Source organism: Pan troglodytes, chromosome 10 (genome assembly GCF_028858775.2).
Source record: "Pan troglodytes isolate AG18354 chromosome 10, NHGRI_mPanTro3-v2.0_pri, whole genome shotgun sequence".
In the NCBI taxonomy this organism is placed as follows: Eukaryota; Metazoa; Chordata; class Mammalia; order Primates; family Hominidae; genus Pan; species Pan troglodytes.
In genome coordinates, this window is record NC_072408.2 from 15,496,267 (window position 1) to 15,511,994 (window position 15,728).

At 40.3% G+C, this 15,728-nt stretch overlaps 1 protein-coding gene across 18 annotated transcripts in view; it reads left to right on the forward strand.

Moving 5' to 3' along the window:
* Window positions 1-8,704, forward strand: part of LOC129136506 (putative glycosyltransferase ALG1L2) — a 164,484-nt gene extending 155,780 nt beyond the window's left edge. For all 18 annotated transcript variants that reach the window (XR_010147966.1, XR_010147972.1, XR_010147964.1 and 15 more), the window contains one exon: window positions 7,745-8,704. The gene's annotated coding sequence lies outside the window, so the exon portion shown is untranslated. The remainder of the gene's footprint in view (window positions 1-7,744) is intronic.
* Window positions 8,705-15,728: the final 7,024 nt, after the last annotated feature.

Below are 15,728 nucleotides of genomic sequence, written 5' to 3' on the forward strand. Positions count from 1 at the left end.
AAGAAATTAAGATGGAAATCAAAAAATTTTTTTAAACAGAAAATGGAAACACATCATGCAAAACCTATGGGATACAGCAAAAGAAGTAGTAGGAGGAAGGTTTATAGCAATAAATGCCTACACCAAAAAAGTAGAAAGATCTCAAATAAACAACCTAATGATGCACCTCAAGGAACTCAAAAAGCAAGAACAAACCAAACACACAATTGTTAGAAAGAAAAAAAAATAACAGAAACAAATGCAACAGAGACAAACAAGAAATGCAAAGAATCAACAAGATAAAAGTTGTTTTTTTGAAAAGTTAAACAAAATTGATAAACCACTAGTGAGGTTAACCAAAAAAAAAAAAAGAAAAAGAAAAAGAAAAAGAAAGAAAGGAGACCCAAATAAACACAATCAGAAATGAAAAAGGAGACATTACAACTGTTACCAAAGAAATAAAAAGGATGATTAGAGGCTATTATGAACAACCACATCCTAACAAATTGGAAAACTTAGAGGAAAGGGATAAATCCCCAGACATACACAGCCTACCAAGATTGAACTAGGAAGAAACAGAAAACCTGAACTGACTCAAAATGAATAGCAGGTTTGAATCAGTAACAAAAAGTCTCCCCAAAGAGAAAAGCCCTAGACTAGGCTTTTATGCTGATTTCTACCCAGTTTATAAAGAAAAACAACACCAATTCTTCTCAAACTAGTCCCAAAAATTGAGGGAATTCTTCCTAACTCATTGTATAAGGCCAGCATTACCCTGATATCCAATCAAGACAAGGAAACAACAGAAAGAGAAAACTACAGGCCAATATTCCTAATGAACACAGATGGAAAAATTCTCAGCATAATACTACCAAGCCAAATCTAATGATGAATGGAAAAGATAATATACCATGATCAAGTGGGATTTATCCCAGGAATGCAAAGATGGCTCAACATACACAAAATCAATGCATGTGATACATCACATCAACAAGATGAAAGGCAAAAACTATCTGGTCATCTCAGCAGATGCAGAAAAATCACTCAGTAAAACTTACCATTCCTTCATGATGAAAACTCTCAACAAATTAGGCATAGAAGGAACACTTCAACATAAGAAAAGGCATATATGACTAATCTACAGCTAACATCCTACTCACTGGGAAAAATTGAAAAGCTTTCCCTCTAAGAACTGGAACAAGACAAGGATGCCCACTTTCACCACTCTTATTCAACACAGTATGGGACATCCAAGCCAGAGTGATCAGACAAGATAAAGAAATAAAAGGCATCCAAACTAGACAAGAGGAAGTCAAATTGTCTCACTTTGCAGATGACATAATCTTATACTTGTAAACAGAAAAACCTAAAGACTCCACCAAAAAAACTCTTAAAATGGATAAATTAGGCTGGGCATGGTAGCTCATGCCTGTTATCCCAGCACTTTGGGAGGCCAAGGTGGGCGAATCACCTGAGGTTGGGAGTTTGAGACCAGCCCGGCCAACATGGTGAAATCCTGTCTCTATTAAAAATGCAATTAACCAGGCATGGTGGTAGATGCCTGTAATCCCAGCTACTTGAGAGGCTGAAGCAGGAGAATCTCTTGAAACCCAGAGGCGGAGGTTGCAGTGAGCCAAGATTGCATCACTGCACTCCAGCCTGGGAAACAGAGCGAGACTCTATCTCAAAAAATAAAAAATAAAAAAATTTTAAAAAAACAGATGTATAATTCAGTAAAGCTTCAGGACACAAAATCAACATACAAAAATCAGTAACGTTTCTATATACCAGTAACAAACTAGCTAAAAAAGAAACCAAGGAAGAAATTCTATTTGCAATAGCTACAAAAATAAAATACCTAGAAATAAACTTAACCAAGGTTGGGGGAAAAAAAAAAAACCTCTAAAATGAAAACCACAAAACACTGATAAAATAAATTGAGAAGACACAAACAAATGGAAAAGCATCTCATGCTCATGGGTTGGAATTACTAATACTGTTAAAATGACCATACTACCCGAAGCAATCTAGAGATTCAGTATAATCTCTATCAATTATATTCTTCACAGAAACAGGAAAAAAAAAAAAAAAACCCTGAAATTCATATGGAACCACAGAAGACCCCAAATAGCCAAAGCAATACTGAGCAAAAAGAACAAAGCTACAAGCCTCACACTACCTGAGTTAAAGGTATACTGCAAAGCAGCTGGGCGTGGTGGCTCACGCCTTTAATCCAAGCACTTGGGGAGGCCAAGGCGGGTGGATCATGAGGTCAGGAGATCGAGACCATCCTAACACGGTGAAACCCCGTCTCTATTAAAAAAAAAAAAAACAAAAAAATTAGCCGAGGCTGAGGCAGGAGAATGGTGTGAACCCGGGAGGTGGAGCTTGCAATGAGCCGAGATTGCATCACTGCACTCCAGCCTGAGTGACAAGGCAAGACTCTGTCTCAAAAAAAAAAAAATATATATATATATACATATATATATGTATATATATATGTATATGTATATATATACATATATGTATATATATGTATATGTATATATATACATATATATGTATATGTATATATATACATATATATGTATATGTATATATATACATATATATGTATATGTATATATATACATATATATGTATATGTATATATATATGTATATATATACATATATATGTATATGTATATGTATATATATACATATATATGTATATATATATGTATATGTATATATATACACATATTGCAAAGCTATAGTAACCAAAATGGCGTGTATTGGTATTAAAACAGACACAAAACCAAAGGAAACAGACTAAAGAACCCAGAAATGAATCCACATATTTACAGCTGATTTTCAAGAAAGGTGTCAAGAACATACATTGAATAAAAGACACCCTCTTCATTAAATGGTGCCAGGAAAACTAGATATCCAAACACAGAAGAATAAAACTAGACGTTTATCTCTCATCACTTACACAAATAAACTCAAAATCGATTAAAGACTTAAATATAACAGCCACAACTCTAAAACTACTAGAAGTAAACACAGAAGAAACGCTTCAGAACAAAGGTTGTATGGCTAACACTTAAAAAGTACAAGCAACAAAAACAGACAAATGGGATTATATTAAATTAAATACCTTCTGCATATCAAAGAAAACAATCAACAGAGTGAAAAGACAACACCCCTCCCTTACCCCATATACAAAAATTAACTCAAGATAGCCTACAGACTTAAATGTAAAACCCATAACTATAAAAACCCTGGAAGACAACCTAGGCAATACCATCCGGTACATAGTGATGGGCTAAGAGTTCATGATGAAGATGCCAAACACAATTGCCACAAAAGCAAAAATAGACAAATGGGATCAAATTAAATGAAAGAGCTTCTGCACAGCAAAAGAAACTATCAAAAAATAAACAGACATTTCTCAAAAGAGAATATACAAATCACCAAGTTTATGAAAAAATATTCAACATCACTAATAATCATGGAAATGCAAATTAAAACCACAGTGAGATATCATCTCACACATTAAAAAGACAAAGCACAACAAATGCTGGCAAGCATGTGAAGAGAAGAAAATTATCGTATATTGTTGGTGGGAATGTAAATTAGTACAGCCATTATGAAAAAAAGTACAGAGATTTCTCAAAAAACTAAGAACAGATCTACCATATGATCCAGCAATCCCACTCCTGGGTATATATCCAAAAAAAAGGATATCAGTGTATCAACGGGATATCTGTACCCCCATATTTACTGCAGCACTATTTACAATAGCCAAGATATGGAATCAATCTAAGTGTCAATCAATGGATGAATGGATAAAGAAAATGGAAATATACGCACAATAGAATAGTATTCAGCCATAAAGAAGAATGAAATCCTGTCAGTTTCAGCTAAATGGATGGAATTAAAGGTCATAAAGTTAGGTGAACTAGGCCATGCACAGAAAGAAAACTATTGCATGTTCTCACTTATATGAGCGGTTTATGCTCCTGGAAATCAAAGCGGGGGCCATGTTTCAGGTCAGTAGGGTCAGGGATAGAGACCACAGTTATGGACTTGTGTGCCCTGGAGCTATATAAAATTGATATGGAGATAAAGAGTAGGATGATAGTTACCAGAGGCTGGGAATAGAAGGGGTTTGAAAAGAAGTTGATTAAATGGGTATAAAAATATATAATAGAAGGAATAAGATCTAGTGTTCATTATCACAGAAAGTGACTACAACAATGTGTTGTATATATTTTTTTTTAATTTCAATAGTTTTTAGGGAACAGGTGGTATTTTGTTACATGGATAAGTTCCTTAGTGGTGATCTCTGAAATTTTGGCATACCCATCACCAAAGCAGTTTACCCAATGTATAGTCTTTTATCTCTCAACTCCTCCCACCTTCCCCCTGAGCCCCCAAAGTCCACTGTTTCATTCTTGTGCCTTTGCATCATCATAGCTTAGCTCCCACTTACGAGTGAGAACATGCAATGTTTGGTTTTCCATTCCTGAGTTACTTCATTTAGAATAATGGTCTGCAACTCCATCCAGGTTGCCATGAATGCCATTATTTCATTCCTTTTTAAGGCTAAGTACTATTATATGGTATATATATATATATACACACATACACATTTTCTTTATCCACTAATTGATTGATGGGCATTTGGGCTGGTTCTATAGTTTTGTAACTGTGAGTTTTGCTGCTGTAAACATGTGTGCAAAAGGATCTTTTTCATATAATGACTTCTTTTCCTCTGGGTAGATACCTAGCAGTGGGATTGCTGGATCAAATGGTACATCTACTTTTAGTTTTTTAAGGAATCTCCATACTGCTTTCCATAGTGGTGGTATTAGCTTACATTCCCACCATCAGTGTAAAAGTGTTCTCTTTCACCACGTCTGTGCCAACATCAATTTTTGCTTTTTTTTTTTTTTTTTTTTTTTTTTTTTGAGATGGAGTCTCGCTCTGTCACCCAGGCTGGAGTACAGTGGTGCGATATCAGCTCACTGCAGCCTCTGCCTCCTGGGTTCAAGCAATTCTCCTGCCTCAGTCTCCTGAGTAGCTGGGATTACAGGCAACAGCCACCATGCCTGGCTAACTTTTGTATTTTCCGTAGAGACTCGGTTTCACCATGTTGGTCAGGCTGGTCTCAAACTCCTGACCTCCTGATCCGCCCACCTCGGCCTCCCAAAGTGCTGGGACTACAGGTGTGAGCCACCGCACCCGGCCCTATTTTTGTTTATTTTACATGTGGTATTGCATTGTGAGTTTGATTTGCATTTCCCTGGTAATTAGTGATGTTGAGCATTTTTTCATATGTTGGCCATTTGTATATCTTCTTTTGAGAATTGTCTATTAATGTCCTTGACACACTTTTTGAGGGATTATTTTTTTCTTGCTGATTAGAGTTCCCTGTAGATTCTGGACATTAGTCCTTTGTCAGATGCAGTTTGTGAAAATTTTCTCCCACTCTGTGGGTGATCTGTTTACTCTGCTGATTATTTCCTATGCTGTGCAGGAGGCTTTTAGTTTAATTAAGTCCCATCTACTTATCTTTTTTTCTATCACATTTGCTTTTGGGTTCTTGGTCATGAACTGTTTGCCTAAGCCAATGTGTAGAAGCGTTTTCCAATGTTATCTTCTAGAATGTTTATGGTTTCAGACCTTAGATTTAAGTCTTTGATCCATCTTATGTTGATTTCTGTATAAGGTGAGAGATGAGGATCCAGTTTTATTCTTTTACATGTGGCTTGCCAATGATCCCAGCACTATTTGTTGTATAGGGTGTACTTTCCCTACTTTGTTTTTGTTTACTTTGTCGAAGATCAGTTGGGTGTTAAGTATTTGGCTTTATTTCTATCTTCTCTACTCTGTCCCATTGGTCATGTGCCTATTTTTATACCAGCACCATGCTGTTTTGGTGACTATAGCCTTGTAATATAGTTTGAAGTTGGGTAATGTGATGTCTCTAGATTGGTTCTTTTTGCTTAGTTTTGCTTTGGCTGTGCAGACCCTTTTTTAGTTCCAATTGAATTTTGGCATTTTTTTTCCAGTTCTATAAAGAATGATGATGGTATATTGATAGGAATTGCATTGAATTTGTAGACTGCTTTTGGCAGTATGGCCATTTTCACAATATTGAGTCTACCCATCCATGAGCATGGAATGTGTTTCCATTTGTTTGTGTCATCTATGATTTCTTTCAACAGTGTTTTGTAGTTTTCCTTGTAGGGGTCTTTCACCTCCTTGGTTAGGTATATTCCTAAGAATTTTATTTTTACAGCTATTATAAAAGGGTTTGATTTGATTCTCAGCCTGGTAGATGTTGGTGTATAGCACTGCTACTGATTTGTGTACATAGATTTTGTATGCTGATAAATGGATTTATTGTATATTTCTAAATAGCAATACGATTTGAAATATTCCCAACACAAAGAAATGATCAATGTTTGAGGTGATTAATATCCTAAAGACCCTGATTTGATCATTACACATTGCATGCATGTACCAGAATCTCACATGGACCCCACAGATGTGTACAATTATTCTCTATCAAAAACATTTTCTTAAGAAACATGCAGGAATACACTGTACCTCTTCCTTGCTGTCTCTGGATATTGTCACATGAGGACTTGACATGCGGATTGTGGCAGCCTCTGTGACCAAGAGCAGAAGACAATAGCAGCATAGAAACCTCAAATGAAAAACCTAACATCTCAAGCTACTAATTTAGCCAACCTTGGCATCAGCTATCTCCGGTCTTAGTACATGAGGTGATAAACCCCCACTGTTCAAGTTGGGTGGCCATCAATTGCTGCAGAATAGAAGTTAATGAGGCTTCCTCCTCCTGGATTCCCTACTAGACCCTGACATACCCATTCAGTCACAGGCAGAAAGGGAAGCAGAGGGTAAGGAGATCTGGCTGGCTGTGCCAGATGCAGATCTTACGTGTCCTGCTTAGAACACTCAAAGCTCAACTGGTTAAACAAAAAAAGGAAAAACACAGTAAGGAGTATAACACTCCCCAGATGCAACTTAATCTAACACTCTATACTTTAAATTTTCTAAACATACATAGAAATCAGACCACTACTTCTGCAGAACATTTTACTGGTAAAAAGAACAGCCCACATGAGGGAAAACTGATTTGGTGGAAAGACAACAAAAAAAAAAACATGGGAAATAGGTAAGGTGATAACATGGGGGAGAGGTTTTGCTTGTGTTTCTCCCGGAGAAAATCAGCTTCCTGTTTGGATACCCACTAGACATTTGAAGTTCTACAATGAACCCATCAGAGATGCAAATGAAAGTGCCTCCGCAGAGACAGAAAACCGGCAATCGAGCATCATCGACTCGTAGGGTGAACAAAATGGTGATATCAGAAGAACAGATGAAGTTACCATCCACCAAGAGAACGGCACATGTGGAAAGCCAAGGAGAAGAATAGAAAGAAAAAGAGACAGAGATCAGAGACAGACACAGAAAGTGAGATTGGGGAGAGAGATAGTGTAAGAGAGAGAGAGAGAGACCATAAGAGAAGGGAGACAAAGAGATAAAAGGTACGAGTGAGCAGGTGAGGAGAAAGACTGAAAACTATGAGAAACAGCAACTAAGACACAAAGGAGGTGGGAGACTGCCTGGGTGCCGCAGCACCCACACCGTCCTCTTGCCCCCTGTCACTTGGGTTAAAACCACCGGAAATTCCACTATTGCAAATTTTGTATTAATCCTTGTATGTCTATCTTTTCTATCATTAGTCTACAGGTGTATCCAGCAGCTCCAGAGAGACAGCGACCAGGGAGAAGGGGCCATGACGATGGTGGTGGTTTTGTCAAAACGAGAAGAGGGATATGTAGGGAAAAGAAAGAGAGATCAGACTGTTACTGTGTCTACATAGAAAGGGAAGACATGAGACTCCATTTTGAAAAAGACCTGTAGTTTCAACAATTGCTTTGCTGAGATGTTGTTAATCTGTAGCTTTGCCCCAGCCACTTTGCCCCAACCACTTTGACCCAACCTGGAGCTCAAAAAACATGTGTTGTATGAAATCAAGGTTTAAGGGATGTAGGGCTGTGCAGGACGTGCCTTGTTAACAAAATGTTTGCAAGCAGTATACTTGGTAAAAGTCATCGCCATTCTCTAGTCTCAATAAACCAGGGGCACAATGCACTGTGGAAAGCCACAGGGAGCCCTGCTCTTGAAAGCTGGGTATTGTCCAAGGTTTCTCCCCATGTGATAGTCTGAAAAGTGGCCTCGTGGGATGAGAAAGACCTGACGGTCCCCCAGCCCGACACCCATAAAGGGTCTGTGCTGAGGTGGACTAGTCAAAGCGGAAAACCTCTTGCAGTTGAGAGAGAGGAAGGCCGCTGTCTCCTGCCTGCCCCTGGGAACTGAATGTCTCAGTATAAAACCCGATTGTACATTTGTTCAATTCTGAGATGGGGGAATAACCGCCCTATGGTGGGAGGTGAGATATGTTTGCAGCAATGCTGCCTTGTTATTCTTTACTCCACGGAGATGTTTGGGTGGAGAGAAACATAAATCTGGCTTACGTACACGTCCAGTCATAGTACCTTCCCTTGAACTTCATTATGACATAGATTCTATTAGTCACATGTTTGTTGCTGACCTTCTCCTTATTATCACCCTGCCCTCCTACTACATTCCTTTTTGCTGAAGTAATGAAGATAATAATCAATAAAAACTGAGAGAACTCAGAGACTGGTGCCAGTGCAGGTCCTTGGTATGCTGAGCGCTGGTCCCCTGGGCTCACTGTTGTTTCTCTATACTTTGTGTCTTATTTCTTTTTTGTCTCTCATCCCACCTGACTAGAAATACCCACAGGTGTGGAGGGGCAGGCCACCCCTTCATTATGAGATTACAGGCATGAATAACCCCACCTGGCCACCTAACTCACTCTTGAGAGGCCAGAAGTGATGCTGGAATTTTCTTCCTCTGTGGTTTAAAAAGGGAAAATTAGGGAGAACACAAGGCATGAGAGATGCAGCGATGGATATGTCTATATGGAGCTTCTGTCTGCATCCAGTAGAAAATGCATTTCTAGGCACCAAGTTTAAGAGCGAAAACCTGGAGTCTTGTCTGTTAGCATTCTCCTTCCCCACAAACCAGAGAGGGAATACCTTTTGCTCCAGCACACCCGGATGTAGAAAATGTCACATTCCTATTTCTGTAACTTCAGTTAAATCTGCTCTGAGTCCTTGGATGCCTGGCAGGTGGAGAATTCAATCTTGTCATTACCAGCATTCCTTTCCCTTCTCCATGGGCTTATGTAAGAATTCTGGGCTTACACACTGTTGGAAAGCCAGGTAGGAACTACTTCCCCCGAACTCTCCATTCTTCCAGCTGCTCATGATCCATCAGCCTTTTTGGGGCCATCTGCTATAACAAGACCCTCCTCACAGCATCATTCCAGTGACCCACAGGCTCCGCCCCAGGGACCCTCACTGTAACAGGTCTCCACTATGCATAGGAACTCACAAAAACTTTCTCTTCATCTTGGCTTCCTCTGATATCCAGCCACTCCCCGCTTCTCACCTTAAACACAGATGGCAGCTCCTTCCCATCATTCCGAACCTTGGGGATTGTCCAGCCAAATTCTCTTCAGACACCAAAGCTTCACCCGCCCTCTTCATGGAGATGATGCAAGGGCATCTGAGATCTTTGGAAGCCAAATTCTGGCCTCTCTTTGGGGTGGGCTGAGAGTGGGAACTAGACTCTCTTTTCCAAGTGCCATGTTTATCTTGTTCATCATTATATTATCTCCAATGCCTGGCACATAGTAGGCACTACAGACTGACACATAGTAGGTGCTGTTAGTGTCTGTATAATGGGACTCTTGAGGTCGAAGCTATTAGCAGAAACCTACCAAGCAAAAGGATGGAAAACCGACCACCGAAAAAAAAAAAAAAAAAAAGAAAACAATCATGGCTTTGAGCTCTAAACACGCAAGGCACCAGCCCAAGTTTGGGCAATTTTAATGCAACAGGCATTTTGCCTCCAAACAAACTGGCACTGGAAATCTCCCTCTGCCTCTCAAAGAGAACCAGTTTCTCTTTCTCTAAGTGGGCAGCATTTCTCCCCGGTGACAGTACCCAGCCCACTGCCACAAGCAAAGGTCTGCATCCAGGAGCCAAGAGCTTGATAGTTTAAAGAATATATTTTATAGGGAAAAACAAAGTAACATCCACATAAATCTGGAACTACCACCACTTTCCAGAGGCCGAATCCCATTTGTGGAATCTCTTGCGTGTCAAGCACCTTGCAGTCAGCTCAACTACATACTTTTGGGATTCGTTGCAGAGAAGAGTGAAGGTTATCTGCAAAATAAAGGAACTAGGGCTCAGAATTCCCAGAGCAATCCATGACAGAGGAGGTGAGTAGAAAAGGGAAGGGTGAAGCCAAATGAGAGAAGTCAATGAGTTGGCCAACACCAAACAAGGATCATGGGACACTCTCCACTCTCCATGGCCCCACATCTCAAATGAAGTCAACAAAACCCATCAATGCTTGGTGTAAGTGTTGTATGCTCCTGGAAATAAAAGCAGGGACCACATTTCAGGTCAGTAGGGTCGTGGGTAGAGGCAACGGTCATGGACTTGTGGGCCCTGGAGGATGGGATGCTTCTGAGACATTGAATCCCTACACTGATCTCAGTAGAAATCTCAGCTAGGGCTTCAACATTCGTGGACCAAGGACTCTGTGAGCCTGAGAGCAAAAGCCTTGGTGCATCTCCCAGCTCCATCAATCCCAACTGGGGCTTTGAACAAGTTACTTATTTTTTTAACTAATGTTATTTTAATTGACAAATCATAATTGTACACATTTATGTGATGTTTTGATATGTGTATACAATGCGGGATGATTAGATCAAACTAATTAACATGACCATCCCCTAATTTACTGACAATTTTTATGATGAGACATTTGAAAAGTAGCCTCTTAGTTATTTTGAAAGATACATTATTATTGACTATAGTCACGCTGCTGTGCTATAGATTTCAAAGCATATAATCCAGCAACCCAACTTCTGGGTATAGACCAAAAAAAAAATTGAAATCAATATGTCGAAGGGATCCCTACATTCCTATGTTCATTGCAGCACTATTCACAATACCCAAGATATAGAATCAACCTAAGTGTCCATCAGTGGATGAAAGGATAAAGCAAATGTACTATATACACACAACGGAATACTATTAACTCTTAAAAAAGAAAGAAATCGTGTCATTTTCAACAACATAGATGAACTTGAAAGACATTGTGTTAAGTGAAATAAGCCAGGCACAGAAAGACAGATACTGCATGATTTTACTTATATGTGGAATCTAAAGAAGTTGAAATCACAGAAGTAGAGAGTAGGACAGAGGTTATCAGGGGCTGGGGTGGAGGAAAGGTAGGGGATAGGAGACACTGCTCAAAGGGTACAAAGTTTCCAATAGGAAGAATAAGTTTTGAACAAGCTAAACTCCTCTGAAAGCTCAGTTCCTCATCTGTAGAGCGGGGACACATCATTAACCTTCTAAGGATGTTGCTGTGAGAGTAAGAGATGATGTTCAGCACAATACCTAACGCACAGTCAGGTCTCCTTAAGCTTGAACCTGCGTCGCCATGACCTCTACATCACAGGACAGAAAGGCTCAAAGCCAGTGTCTCAGTTCCCAATGAAAAGTGGATCCCAGACCAGGCTGAACAGTAGGATCCCTAGGCGATACCACACCCTACTGAGTCAGAATCACTGGAGGTAGAGCCTGGGTATGTATGTATGTGCTTGTGTGTGTGTGTGTGTGTGTATGTATGTATGCATGTATGTATGTATGTATGCATGTATGTATGTATGTATGTATGAGACAGGGTCTTGCTCTGCAGTCCAGGCTGGAGTGCAGTGTCACAATCATAGTTCACTGCAGCCTCAAATTACTCCTGGCCTCAAGCTATCCTCCCACCTCAGCCTTCAGAGTAGCTGAGAGTACAGGCGCATGCCTCCAAGCCCGGATACTTTTTTTTTTTTTTCCTCTTTCTTTTTGGAGAGAGTCTCACTCTGTTGCCCAGGCTGGAGTGCAATCGTGCAATCTTGGCTCACTGCAACCTCTGTCTCCTGGGTTCAAGTGATTCTCGTGCCTCAGCCTCCTGAGTAGCTAGGATTACAGGCATGCACCACCACACCAGGCTAATTTTGCTTTTTTCATTGTTGTTTCTTGTTTGTTTTTCACAAATAGGACTTCTTATTTGCCAATGTTTTAAGTCTGAACTTTAAACAGATTCTTGGGCTGGTGGTTCATATCCATCAGTTCATTCAACTTTAGCATGTGTCTCGTCCCTAGTGGGTTTTCCAGAACTACTACCGTCACCACGAAGCTCCATGCCTTTCAAACCCAGGGTTCTCCAGCATTTTTACTTTTCTAATGAAGACATCATGGAGAGATAAATTGGCAAGCCTTTTCTACATATTTTCCAATGTTGTCTGGAATCAATTTATTAACCACTTCTTTCAAGTCATTTGTCTGCACCTCTCAGGTCATGATTTCCATCATCATCTTCTGGATTTGCAGACTGTTGGTGCTAAGCATAAGCGGTCTTCAGTATCAGATTGTTGTGTTTTTTAGTAAAACCAACATAAAACAGAAGAAAGAAGTAACCATCGGTAGTCTTGACATCAACATGAGCTTCAATCATTGTTGAACATTGTTCAACTTTGGAATATATTTTGTCACAGGTAAGACCCATGCCATAGAAATTAGTCAGGCAGTTTTTGCCCTGAACATCCTCAGTAATCAGCTTGAATTTTCTAAATGCAACTTCATCATTCTGCAAATCAGCAAGACTCATTTCAAACACAAGACCCTTGAGACCATCAGATGCAATTTGGGCTCCTTGGGTTCTGGTGACCGAGTCTTTCCAATATTTCTTATATTGAACATAGCAGGTGCTTTCACATCATACTGATCTTTCTTAGAGAATGGACCAACTACTTTCTTCTTAACTCCCTTTTTGCCGCCTTTCATAAGGCACTTGTTCTTAACAACCGCCATGGTGCTGCTCAGAGTACCAAAAGGCTAAATTTTATATTTTTGGTAGAGAAGGGGTTTCACTATGTTGGCTAAGCTGTTCTTGAACTGATGTCAGGTGATCTGCCCGCCTCAGCCTCCCAAAGTGCTGGGATTACAGGTGTGAGCCACTGCACCCACCTGATATTTATTTTTTCTTTTTTTGTACAGACAGGGTCTTGCCATGTTGCCAAGGCTGGCCTGGAACTCCTGGCCTCAAGCAATCCCCCCACCACAGCCTCCCAAAGCACTGGGATTTCAGGTGTGAGCCACCGTGCCCAGCCTGGAATCTATTTTTAAAGCCAATCAAGTGTTGAATAAAATTGCAACTTGGGCTGTTTTTTCTTTGCATTTTTTACATTTCAATGGTTTTTAATATATTCAGAGATATACGCAAACATTACCAGTCAATTTAAAACATTTCATGACCTCAAAAAGAAACCTCATACCCTTTAGCTAACACCCTCTACCCTCCCATGCCCCTACCAGCCCTAAGCAACCACTAATCGACTTCCTATTTCTATAGATTTCCATCTGAATGAAATCATGTAGAATGTGATCTTTCATCTGTTTTGAAGGTTCATCCACGCTGTAGCGTATGTACTTTCCTCCTTTTTGGGATCAAATAATATTCCACCATGTGGGTAGACAACAATCGGTGTATCTCTTCATCTGGCGATGGGCATTTTGATTAATTCCCTCTGTGGGTTATTAGCAGTGATGCTATTGTAATTATTCATGTACAAATTTTTGTGTGGACCTGTGCTTTCATTTTTGAGTATGAAAATATGGCACATCTCCAAGGAAGACATACAAGTGGCCAATAAGCACATGAAAAGATGATCAATGAAATTCATCTTCAGGGAAAGAGAAATCAAAACCACAATGTGATACCACTTCATACCCATAAGGATGGCTAGAATCGAAGATAGAGAAAATTGGCCTGGTGTGGTGGCTAATGCCTGTAATCCCAGCATTTTGGGAGACCGAGGCAGGTGGATCACCTGAGGCCAGGAGTTTGAGACCAGCCTGGCCAACATGGTGAAACCCTGTCTCTACTAAAAAAATACAAAAATTAGCCAAGCATGGTGGCAGGTGACTATAATCCCAGCTGCTCGGGAGGCTGAGGCAGGAAAGTAACTTGAATCTGGGAGGCAGAGGTCGCAGTGAGCTGAGATTGTGCCACTGCGCTCCAGCTTGGGCGACAGAGCAAGTCTTTGTCTCAAAAAAAAAAAAAAAAAAAAAAAACAGAAAATAACAAGTTTTGGTGAGGATGCAGAGAAACTAGAAATTTCATACACTGCTGGTAGGAATTAAAATGGTGTAGCCACTGTGAGAAACAGTTTAACAACTTCCCAAACAATTCTACATAGAGTTACCAAATGACCCAGTAATTGTACTCCCAGGTATAGGCCCAACTTGGGCTCTTTTAATCTATGGAAAATGAACTATGGGTACTTGGCAAGAACAAAGAGGGAGAGAGGCAGAAATGGTGCCGTGAGGGCACATTGATTGGTCTCTAGTACACAGGGCTCCTACTGCGTATGGTCTCTAAATGACTTCATCAGTTCCTCATAAAAAAAATCACCCTCTGCTCCGATCGTGGAAGAAGAAGTATGGATTGGACCTGGTGAGCCACGGTAAGACTGACGGCTAAACTTTATGAATGATGAGGGGGATTTGCACGTATAATCTTGAGTGTACTAGATTTTTTATTTTATCCACTGTCTTTGAAAACCTAACTCTTGACTAAGAACTGACTTTCCTGTACTTGTTGTTGACTCTAAGTAAATTTCCAATTCCACATAGTCCAAAGATGATGTGCTGAGAAATCTCTCAAAGGAAAAATGCTAAGAATATAGGCAGAGTTATGCGGCAAATTTTGCAGAATTAACACAAATTGTACTGGTAGGTACGAAGCACAAAACATTTTCATGAGTAAAGAAAAAAGTGCTCTTCATTCTAGTAGACGCTGCAGGATAAGGCCGATCAAGGTGCTTGCCCAGCCAGACCTTGGGCTCTTACCAAATTTGTGTTAGAGTCAACTCTGATGGAGTCTGTATCTCAGTCATCTTTTTTTTTTTTTGACATGGAATCTCGCTCTGTCTCCCAGGCTGGAATGCAGCGGGGTGATCTTAGCTCACTGCAACATCTGCCTCCTGGGTTCAAGCGATTCTCCTGCTTCATCTTCCCAAGTAGCTGGGTCTACATGTGCGTGCCGCCATGCCTGGCTAATTTTTGTATTTTTAGTAGAGACATTTCATCATGTTGGCCAGGCTGTGCTCAAACCCCTGACATCAAGTGATCCGCCTGCCTTGGCCTCCCAAAGTGCTGGGAGTACAGGCATGAGCCACCATGCCCGACCTCAGTCATCTTTTATCCTCCACGCCTGGCAAGTTCTAGACACACTGTGGTTCCATACAAGTTTGTTGAATAAATAGGAGACAGATAGAAAGTGGGAACTCTGGAAGTAGAGAAGATTCCAGAAATTGTGCATATTTCCCAGAGACTGTGGCCAAATTCCTCAGTCCTGCCAGAGTTTCTCTATCTCAACTCAAACCTTACGTGTGGGCCCAGACACAGTGGCTCACTCCTGTAATCCCAACACTTTAGGAGGTTGAGGTGGGCAGATCACTTGAGGGCAGGAGTTTGAGACCAGCCTGGACAACATAGTGAA